The sequence below is a fragment of the Chrysemys picta genome, chromosome 2 (genome assembly GCF_011386835.1).
Source record: "Chrysemys picta bellii isolate R12L10 chromosome 2, ASM1138683v2, whole genome shotgun sequence".
NCBI lineage: Eukaryota > Metazoa > Chordata > Testudines > Emydidae > Chrysemys > Chrysemys picta.
Genome location: NC_088792.1, coordinates 269,345,512 through 269,355,552, shown reverse-complemented (window position 1 = coordinate 269,355,552; position 10,041 = coordinate 269,345,512). Strand labels below are relative to the sequence as shown.

The following is a 10,041-nucleotide window of genomic DNA, read 5'->3' as shown; positions in this document are numbered from 1 at the left end:
GCAGTAAAAAATCCCTTTCTTTTCCCAAGATTTTTTTACTTTTGAAAAGATCAAGCAAACAGTCAAATAGACAAACAAAGTAATAAAGCCACAAATCTGAGAGGACTTGAGATCTCAGGCAACTTCCCACAGGTCTTCAAGAGCATGAGGCATTAGATCTATGAAGAACCATTATATATTAGGCCTGGTCTATACTATAGGGTTAGGTCAATTCAAGGCGCTTATGTTGACCTAACTATGGAAGTGTCTATACTTAAACTTCACTCCCACCAACGTAACTGTCCTGCTACACCGACTTAATAACTCCACCTCCACAAGTGGCATATAGTCAAGATTGATGTAGTTAGGTCAATGCAGTGTCAGTGTAGATACTGTGTTGCTTATGTTGACTGTTACTGGCTTTCAGGAGCCTTCCCACAATGCCCCACACTGACAGTACAATCGATACAAGCGTTCCAGGTGAGGACACACACCACCAACATAAGGAGAAAAACGTAGACATGCACAAGTAATGTAATTACTGTGGCAGCTGTGTGCCGACATAAATTGGATGGACTTAATTTTGTAGTATAGACATGGCCTGAGATCTCTCAAATCTCAGAAGAATGGAATGTGCAGCACAAATATTTATCCTGACTGTTTTGGAGCACAGCAACACTAACTATCATAATGGGGCGCTAACTGACTGGTGCAATTAGCACCCAAATGTATTCCTGCCATAGCTGTCTGGACAATGCAGGAACCGAACAAATAACAGAAAGCAGGGCCCTTACATCCAGCAGAAACAGCAAAGCAAATCTTTGGTAGAAGTGCATCTCTAGACTCTAGATTCTTCCCCATAACCAGAAGTGCTCTTCTCTCCTGCTCCACACGTATTCATCTCAGGACTCCACTTTTCCAGAGAGCAATTGAAGCGGGGAGGTGGGGAGAGGAGGTGGCAGGTCATAAGACTATGGCTCTCGTGAGCCTTTCCTTCTCTAAGCAAAGCACCTTAGAGCTTGATGTTTCTGCTGAAATGGTTAGCAGTGAAACAGTTAACAACACTGCTACTTAAGCTGTCATTATTAGGCTTCAGTGTAAATGCCCTCTTGAGATGAATATAGGTCATTCCCACTGGTCCTCGAGCCACTGTTGCTGACTGTGGTGTTGGTTGGTCAGGCACTCAGGAAGATAGCAGCATGCCTGGAAGGTTTTTCTTACAGCCAGGGGGCTTAAACTTATATTATTTTAGTTGAAACCTCAAATGCTGCAGAAACTAAAGGGCCACAAGGAGGCTGTATGACACAGTAGAGCTGTGGTGCAGGAAGGTAACTTAGGGCTTGGCTAAACAGCAAATGACTGTGCCCAAGCCAACACATGAATCTGTAGTCAGGCAGCTTGACACACGGTAACAATCGGTACACCAACCCGCATGCCGGGACTGAAACTGGGCCCCCAAATAACAACACATGGTAAGAGACAATCCCCGTCTTGATGATCTTACCCTCTAAACAGACAAGACAAAAAATAGAGGGGAACCAGAAATGAAGTGACTTGCCCAAGGTCATGCAGCAAGTCAATGGCAGAGCTGGGACTAGAACCCATGTTTATTTCCTGACTCCCAGTCAAGTGCTCCATGCAGTGGGTCCCACTGCCTCTCAGTGGCTTCACTCACCAAGCTATTTGCATCCAGGAATAAATAACCAACAGTCAAATCACAAACAAGATGGAGCCTCCCTCCATAATCTGCTGAGACCTTCTCTCACTAGAGTTACAATGGTCCGTCTGGCTGAGGAAGGGCATGTCCCCCCTGCCCCACGAAGCTATGCTGGAGAGGAAAGAACATAAGTGTTGCCTTGAGACTCTGAAATAGAGCAGGATGCTCTGATCACAGAAACCTGAAGCACTCAGCCTGACTGATATATCAGCAACAGGCTGTTGATTTTGAGAGGCTGCAGAGGCCCTGCCTCATTCCCTGCAAGCAGCAAGTTAACCCTCTGCATAGAGCTCACACAGGTGGACAGGGTGGAGTAATGGAGACTGGAATGCCCACCAGAAAGGAATGCAGGAAACAATTTTCAAAAGCTACTTGCTAGGTGGAAGGAGAGGTAGCCTTTGAGATGGGAACACTCAGTTCTATCTATCTAGTTACTGATCAGGCCTCCATCACCACAGTATCTGAGTTCCTCGCAAGCATTAATTAATTTATTCTTCCAACATGCCACCGTGTTTTACAGACGGGGAACAGAGGCACAGACAGATCAAGTGACTTGCCCATAGTTAGGGTCTCTGTGCCAGAGTCAAGCATCCAAACATTACAGAAATCAAAACACTCATAAAATAGCAAGGTGCATTCAGCCACTGCCAAGATGTACAGACTGTCAGTGTAGCCCATCTGGGCAACTGCTATATAGTGACCAAGCAGGTACACTTGTGCTGGGAGATTATCAAAATGAATGACCTGCAATGCAAACCAGTAACAAAATTTTTAGAATATGTAAAAGACTGGTAAGCCCAGTAATTTGTTTTGGCTAGACTGGAGCAGTGTGGCCTAGTGGACTAAGCCTCAAGCTGAGAGTCAGGACCCCCTAAATTCTAATTCCCACTCTTTCACTGACTTGCTGTGTAACCCAAAGGCAGACTGGCTTGGGATGCTCAATGTTGTCACCTCTCCTGGTTTTATTATGAGTCTCGTGCTGTTTGATGGGTCTCATAAAGCCCCAGTTGCTGGATTTGTGAGAATCTCAGCTTCCATTAAAAAAAAAAAAAAAAAGTACACTTCTAGCTGTCATGGTTGCTGGGAAAAGCTGGAAAATGTCATCAAAATGTAACATAAAGGTTTAAACACCAGAAGGCAAAGAAAAGAATCCAAACTTTATTATTATTATTTTTAATCTTATTTTCAAGCTAAGCTCATAATTTTGGGGGGTCTGCCATGATTTTTGACCATTCAGGACCAGCAATATTGGATGCTGCAAACATCGCCGCCTGTCTTGTACATGGCCTCTATGATTTGCTCGTAAGACCAGTGATCATTTCTAGGTAGGATATCTTGCAAACCACCTGGGATAGAAACAATGGGTCAGAAACAATGGGGCATCTGTGATTCCATAGGCTTTCACTTATGACAATTGCCATGGGCAGGGCCGCCGAGAGCAGGTTCGGGCCCCGGTGAAAAAAATTTTTCGGGCCCCCCCCAGCAAGGGCGGACTGGCTAAACAGGGCCAACGAGGGGGGGGGGAGGAAGCCGGGCCCCGGGCCCCCTTCCGGACTGCCAGGCCCCGGTCATTTGTATCGGCTCCCCCCCACCCCACCCCACCCTTGTCAGCCCTGGCCATGGTGGTGGAGGTCACATCCTTTGATTACTGATTTCAGTGACATTCTTGTGTGAAATATTTGCATTTTCATAGCATAAATTAAAAAAAAACACATTTATTCTTCAGATATTGCTGCAATGAAAAGGACGAGGGTTATGTTTCTTTCAAAGGTTCAAGACGGGAAGTGAATCTAGTACCAGTTTAAAAAGAATCACCATTACTGTACAACCATCATTTTATACTTGCCAACAGTTACTACTTAGCTGTGGTGTAGGCGATACCAAGGTATGTCTCTGGACTTAGAACAGGACATAGTGTGGATACCAGTGCAGTGTAATTTTTTAAAATAAAATGTTGACATTATTGGCAACTACTGTAAGGGTTGAATATTGCCTTTGATTATACTGCAGTAAATCAAGAGTAACACATCAGAATGTGGCCTTTCCTCATCTGCTTAAACGTTACATGCTCTTGCATTCCTTTAGCATTAGCTCTACAGAAAGGTTGTGCAGCTGAGCCAATAGACGTGACAGAGTTCTAAACTAATTGATGTTCCATAGGAGGCCTCACAATTCACTGTCTGCTGAATTTTTTCTAATATGATTCCTTTTCATTAGAGGCTGTGAAGTCGAAGACCCGATGCTGAATTTCTGTCACTTTCACTCTGCTTTGCTGGAGCATGTGGTTTCATTACTTTGCTCTGTCGTGGCAGGTGTGCTGATTTTCCTGACACTTTAGGAGGTGGCATATAATAGCAAACTTCTGTTCTTCAAAGGTTTAGTATTCGTTTTTTAGTGAATCTACCCAGAGTTGAGCTTCTTCTGTAGAGAAACTTTTCTTCTTTGCTGCTTGATTATATTTTGTTTTTTTCTCCTTAAAAAAAGACTTTCCATTTCCTTTCCTCAGACCTTTTGTAACTCTACTTTGCTAGCACAACATACAAGTGATATTTTCTATTATTGATCCTTCCATGCTGCAGTGCTGTTGAAGAACTACTGTAAGTACTTTTAAGCCTTTACAATTTCCTTTGTGGAGAAAAGGAAGTGAAATTAGCCTTTGTGCACTGGGTATATGAAACTTGTATTCTTCCAGACAATTCTGATTGGCTTGGTTATTTTCCATGCGAGTAGTTAATGTCCTTCTGTAGAAAACAATAGAATCTGTAGAGAGGATGGTTGATAAGAATGCTCAACATTACATTTACAATTGGTTGACAGAGGAAAGACATTGGCTGATTAAAACAACAGAATATCATGTGGGATATAGTTCGTTCCCCTTAACATCTTCTATATGACCTAACTGAGGGAAAAGGGACAAATGGCCCATTCTAAGAGAATAGTATATAATTCTCTTAAGTTGCTGCATTTGCTGCTTAGATGTTACAATGATAAGTTCCAAAGGAACACAGACGTGTGTTTTTAGAGCTTCAGTCACCATGTTAAGTGCCACCTAGACAGATAAAGAGCAGTTACTTACCTTACAATAACTGTGGTTCTTTGAGATGTTCTGCCCACATGGATCCCACTCTTGGTGTGAATGCACCCCATGCATGAGACACCAGAATCTTTAAACCAGTAATGTTCATTGGAGCCATGCAAGCCTCCTGCATGGCATAGTGCCACTCCTCCCCAGGGCATAAATGTGGGATGGCCCCAATGCCAGTTAGTTCCTTCACCACCCTCAATCCTGGGGAAGACAGGTGGATTGTGGGATCCACATGGACAGAACATCTCAAAGAACCACAGTTACTGTAAGGTGAGTAACGATTCTTTCATCTTCGAGTATCTGTCCACATCTTGATTCCACGCTTGGTGATTGGCTGGGAGTTAACCTCCTAAAGAAGTGAGAGCTAGAAGTCCTACTTAATAAGCATTAGTAGGACTTCCCTGCCAAACTGGGCATCAGATCTAGAAGCTGACAATGGAGAATAAGGACTAGCAAAAGTATGTATTGAGCTCCAAATGGCTGCACTACAAATCTCAACTATAAGGACTCTGGAAATCGCCTGAGCTCTAGCAGAATGAGATTTAACTTGAGAGTCGGGAACCACTTGTTCAAATCACAAGAGAGCCTGTGGTAGGGCTCACTCACCCTTGGAGGGCTCCCTTGTGCTGGTGTAGGATGTTCCTGCTACGTTCAGCTTCAGCACCTCCTGCCGGCTGCCTACCTCTGGCCCCAGATCTTCTGAGTCTCAGCGCTCCAGCCAAGTAACCTAAGTTCAGACCCCTTCCGGGGTATCATAAACAAGTCCAAGCAAAACTCCAAAATGAATTGAATAGTTCTTCTGCCATCTTGGGCTACTGAAGTCTTCTCTTCTCCACTGACAGATCCTATCTAAGGGCTTCTCATGCAGGAGCCCATGCTGCCTCCATTGTGTCCGTCTGCGCACCCTAAACCTGGGCTTCTCTCAGCCAGAGAAACCTGTCTCTTCTGCCATCTCTCCCTAAACTGAGCTCCTTCAGTCTATTTATGATGGTGTATCCCTGCCCTCTCTGGCCTGAAGCCAGTTAGCTACTCACCTCCCCAGGTGCAAAGCATAACTAATTGGAGACATTCACTCACCTTGCAAATGATGGGCATTAAGCCCCATCACAGACCTTTATGCAATCTGAGATCTTTGAAAGTCTGTGTGTGGAAGTGGTTTGCCCTCTAAAATGTCCTGCAGTCTGGAGGGGCTCATGACCATGAGTGCCAAGCACTGGGCAGACTGTCAGAAAGTAGGGCAGATGTGCCAAACTGGTTGTATATTCTATGATTAGATTTCACCAGCCCAGTCTTACAGACAGTTACAGACAGTCCCCTTGCCACCCAGGCAAGCTGGACTATGTGATAGATGGTCACTTTTCACGCAAAATCACAACAATATTCAGGTTACTCCCAGTCCCAAAGGACCAGTCACTTACCCCAGATCATTTGTACTCAGACCTCAAACCAAAGACATGCCTCTAGCCAATCCCATAATCAACTAAAAATGTATTAAGAAAAGAAATGAGAGTTATTTACAAGGTTAAAACAGGAAACACACACACAAACGAGTTAGTCTTAGATTTAAAAGGGTAATAGACGCTTCTGTAATAAGCAGCTCTTCATGTCCTTGAGGGCTGACTCATGCCAAGCAGCATGGGGATCTCTTGCTTATGTTTAGGAACCTTTGCCCCTCACAGTGCACAGAGCATAAAGACCCAGTTTCTCTTCAGGAGATTTTTATCCCCCCTCAACCCAGAATCTAAGCTGATGGGATAAATTCATGCACAGGCTGCCCCTTCCTGGAGGAAGTTAGGAATGTAGTCAACCAGGTCTCTGTCCTTTGATGCAACACAATGCCTCATTTGCCTTCAATGGGCCATCTTGCGTGCAGGATGAGCACTTTACCTTACCTAATGCTCCTCCTCCTGTTTGGTGAGTTACACAGTGACAGAGGTTTACAATGCAAACACTCAATATAGTAACTGTATACCATGGGATACAGATATTATAAGTAGGTTTAGTATATGCAGCATCCTACAAGCATTCTATAAAGTTTAAACATTAAACAGATTCTTAAAACACTAATATCTACATTAACAATACTAACCCACAGGTGAGCTGGACGGGTTTCCCGCTATGCATCTGTCAGTGTTCAGTGAGGCTCTGGGCTTTGGCATGAACTGGCAACTGGTCTGCCAGTCACACCCATCACAGACCCTCATCTGAGATCCACTTGGAAAGTCTCTGTTAGGAAATGGTTTGCCCTTGTGACTTAGCTCCAAAGGCTACAAATAGCCTGGGGTGATTTATGAAATAGTTGAATTCTTTGAAGGTAATCAGAAAGCGTTCTCATACCATCTAGAGTATGAAGTTTGCCTCCCAGCAGATGAATGAGGCTTAGGAAAACACACCAGTAAATGTACATATTGGTTCAGGTGAATGTCAGCAATTAATTCTGGTATATGACCTTTGGGTGAGGCCTTAGCGTCACTCTGTCCTTAGCATAAAGAGGATGAGCTATGAGTCTCACTCACCCTCCGTATTAATGGTAATTACCCAAAGAAAGTGCTCTGAATTGACAACTGGTTCAAAGAATGTGGTGATATTGGTTCGAAGGGAGGAGGAAACATATGAGTTAACCCTTGCAGAAATTTAGATACTTTAGGGTGTGAGAATACAGTACAATTTTGTATAGGTGCATGACAGGCTGATATTGTGGCCAAATGAACCATCAGTGAACTAAGTGAGGATCCAGGTTGTTTTAAAGACAAGAGATAGTCCAGCATGTCAGGAATGGAAGTTTGCAACCGATGATGATGGCGCTGAACATATGAATTTAAAGTGATATGTTAGTCTAGTAGAGGCGTTCCTGCTCTGAATCAAAATGTCCCAAACCTCTTCCAAACAGCTTCTGTCCACAAAGGCCAACCAACAAGGAACCAAGCTGTTAGATACAGAGACAACTGGTCTGGGGGAAGGACTAGACCATGCAGGGCTGTTTGCATGAGGGATGGCTGAACTGATAGATTCCTCAGCTCAGAGAACCACAATTGGCATAGCCAATCTGGTGCTGTGAATATCAGTCAGGCTTTGTCTTGTCTCACCTTCCTGAAGACTCTGGGAATTAGTGGGAATGGTGGGAAGGCATACAGCAGATGACTGCTCCAGTGAATCAAGAAAGCATCCAACATGGAGTCTGGAGAACGAAACATGATACTTTCTTCTTGCTGCTGGCAAAGAGATCTATGAGGGGGAACACCCCACTCCTGAAACACCTGAGGGAGAAGCATGTCCTTCAGAGCCCATTCGTGTATTGAGGTGCCCTTTCTGATGAGGTGGGTTACTAGATTGTTTTGCATGGGAAACGTTAATTCTGTCTGACATTTCCTAACTTCTGAATTGTTGGCTTTGCCACCTTAATGTTATTTGTTTGTAATTTTCTAATTAAAGAAAAAAAAACAGGGGAAAGCCAGAAATCCCTCTACATGGAAACATAGTGATCCCCAACATGCATCATCATTAGGTTTTGGACCATTAGAGCCACAGCACAAACCTCTACCACCTGATCTAATGGAGTAACTGGTAGCAATAGTAAGTTATCTTCTATGTGGATCAGCCACTAAAGAAGGGATGAGATACACATTCTGTCAGTGGGTTTCACACCTATTGGCTGAGAGCAGAGGAATATAGAGACTGCAAACTCCAGGGTTCTGAAGGGGAGTGTTTTCTAGTGGTTATCTGCCCCCCCCCCCCCCCGGGCCTCCAGCCTGCCTCAGTTTCTTTCTATTCCTATCTGACCGCCTTCCAGCTCCCGCTCTTGATCCAGTTCTAGTTCCTGTTCTTGTGCAAACCCTGTTCCAGCCCACTCCAGCCTTGTCTTTGCCCTAGTTCCAGCCCTGTTACTGATCTGCTCCAGTCCTGTCTCTGCCTCCTGACCCCACTCCTGGAACCCTCAGACGCTAATCGCTCGGCTTCGACTTTTGCCTTGTATCTGGACTCCAGCTACAGTACTGACTTGGCTTGTTGATGGACTCTGATCTCAGTTCTAACCCTGACCTGTCCCTGGTCCTGGTCCTGACCCTACATCTGGTGCCAACCTCTGCTCCAATCTCTAGGCCTGACTACTGGGGGCCAGTGCCTGACACACTGTGACTCAGACACCCCTCTGAGTCACAATTCTGTTCCTGCTTCTTCCTTGCTCTGTGAGCTGGCTAGAAACTTGCTGCTGGCTTATACCAGCAGCTAGTTACAACACCTCTGTGCCAGCTCAGCTGCTCTGACCAACAAGGGCTTGGTCCTGTGCCCACTGAAGTCAATGGCAAACCTCCTGTTGGTTTCAGTGGTGCAGGAACAGACTTCAGCCAGTCAAGAGTCTGTCCACCTCTTGCTCTTTCCTGCCCACCTCCACCAGGAAGAAAAAAGCAGCAGGGTGACCTGATAGCAAGTGTGAAAAATCGGGACGGGGGTGGAGGGGTAATAGGGACCTATATAAGAAAAAGCCCCAAATATCGTGACTGTCCCTATAAAATCGGGACATCTGGTCATCCTAAAAAGCAGACACATAGCACCTGCTCATTGCTATATACCTAGACCCAGGGCCTGGTAGCCAGTACATGGGTGCCAGAAGAATTCTTACTTAGGGTGACCAGACGTCCCGATTTTATCGGGACCGTCCCGATATTTCCTTGTTTGTCCCGCGTCCCGACCGACATGCGGTCGGGACAACCGGACAAACAAGGAAATGCCCCGAGCCTCGAGCCCGGAAGTGCTCGCGCCCCCCCCCCCTGCCCCGACTCCGCCCCCTCCTCCCCCGATTGGCTCCCTCCCCGAATCCCCGCCTCTTCCCCGGGCTCACCATTCCCCCTCCCTCCGCAAGTGCTGGAGGGAGGCCCGGGAGACTCAGAGGCAGCGCGGGGCCGGGGTGAGTAACAGTCCGGCCTGGCCCAGTGCAGGCAGGACTCGGGTGGTTGGGAGAGGAGGGGGGCGGCCCGCGGGGCCAGGCGACGGGGGAGGAAGCGGCCATGGCGCTCGGCGGCTCTGGCGCCCCCGAACCCCCCGAGCCGGGGCCTGCAGCAGCGCGTACGCTGGGCCCAGCCCCTGGCTAGGCACGTCTGGGCTGCCCAGCTGGTGCTATCGCGCGGTGGCCCCGGGGCGGAGGCATCGGCAGCCCAGCCCCGTTCGTTCCCCTGCGGGACGGGGGGGCTGGGGCCTGCTGCCCCCACTCCGGGGCCGCCGCGGGATAGCACCAGCTGGGCAGCAGCCCAGACGCGACTGGCCA

The 10,041-nt window shown here is 46.7% G+C and overlaps 1 long non-coding RNA gene across 2 annotated transcripts in view; it reads left to right on the top strand.

Moving 5' to 3' along the window:
• The first annotated feature begins 4,158 nt into the window (after positions 1-4,158).
• The window catches only part of LOC112059112 (uncharacterized), a 45,894-nt gene continuing 40,011 nt past the window's right edge, over positions 4,159-10,041 (top strand). For both annotated transcript variants that reach the window (XR_002888339.3, XR_010599001.1), the window contains exon 1: positions 4,159-4,293. This is a non-coding gene — a long non-coding RNA (uncharacterized LOC112059112). The remainder of the gene's footprint in view (positions 4,294-10,041) is intronic.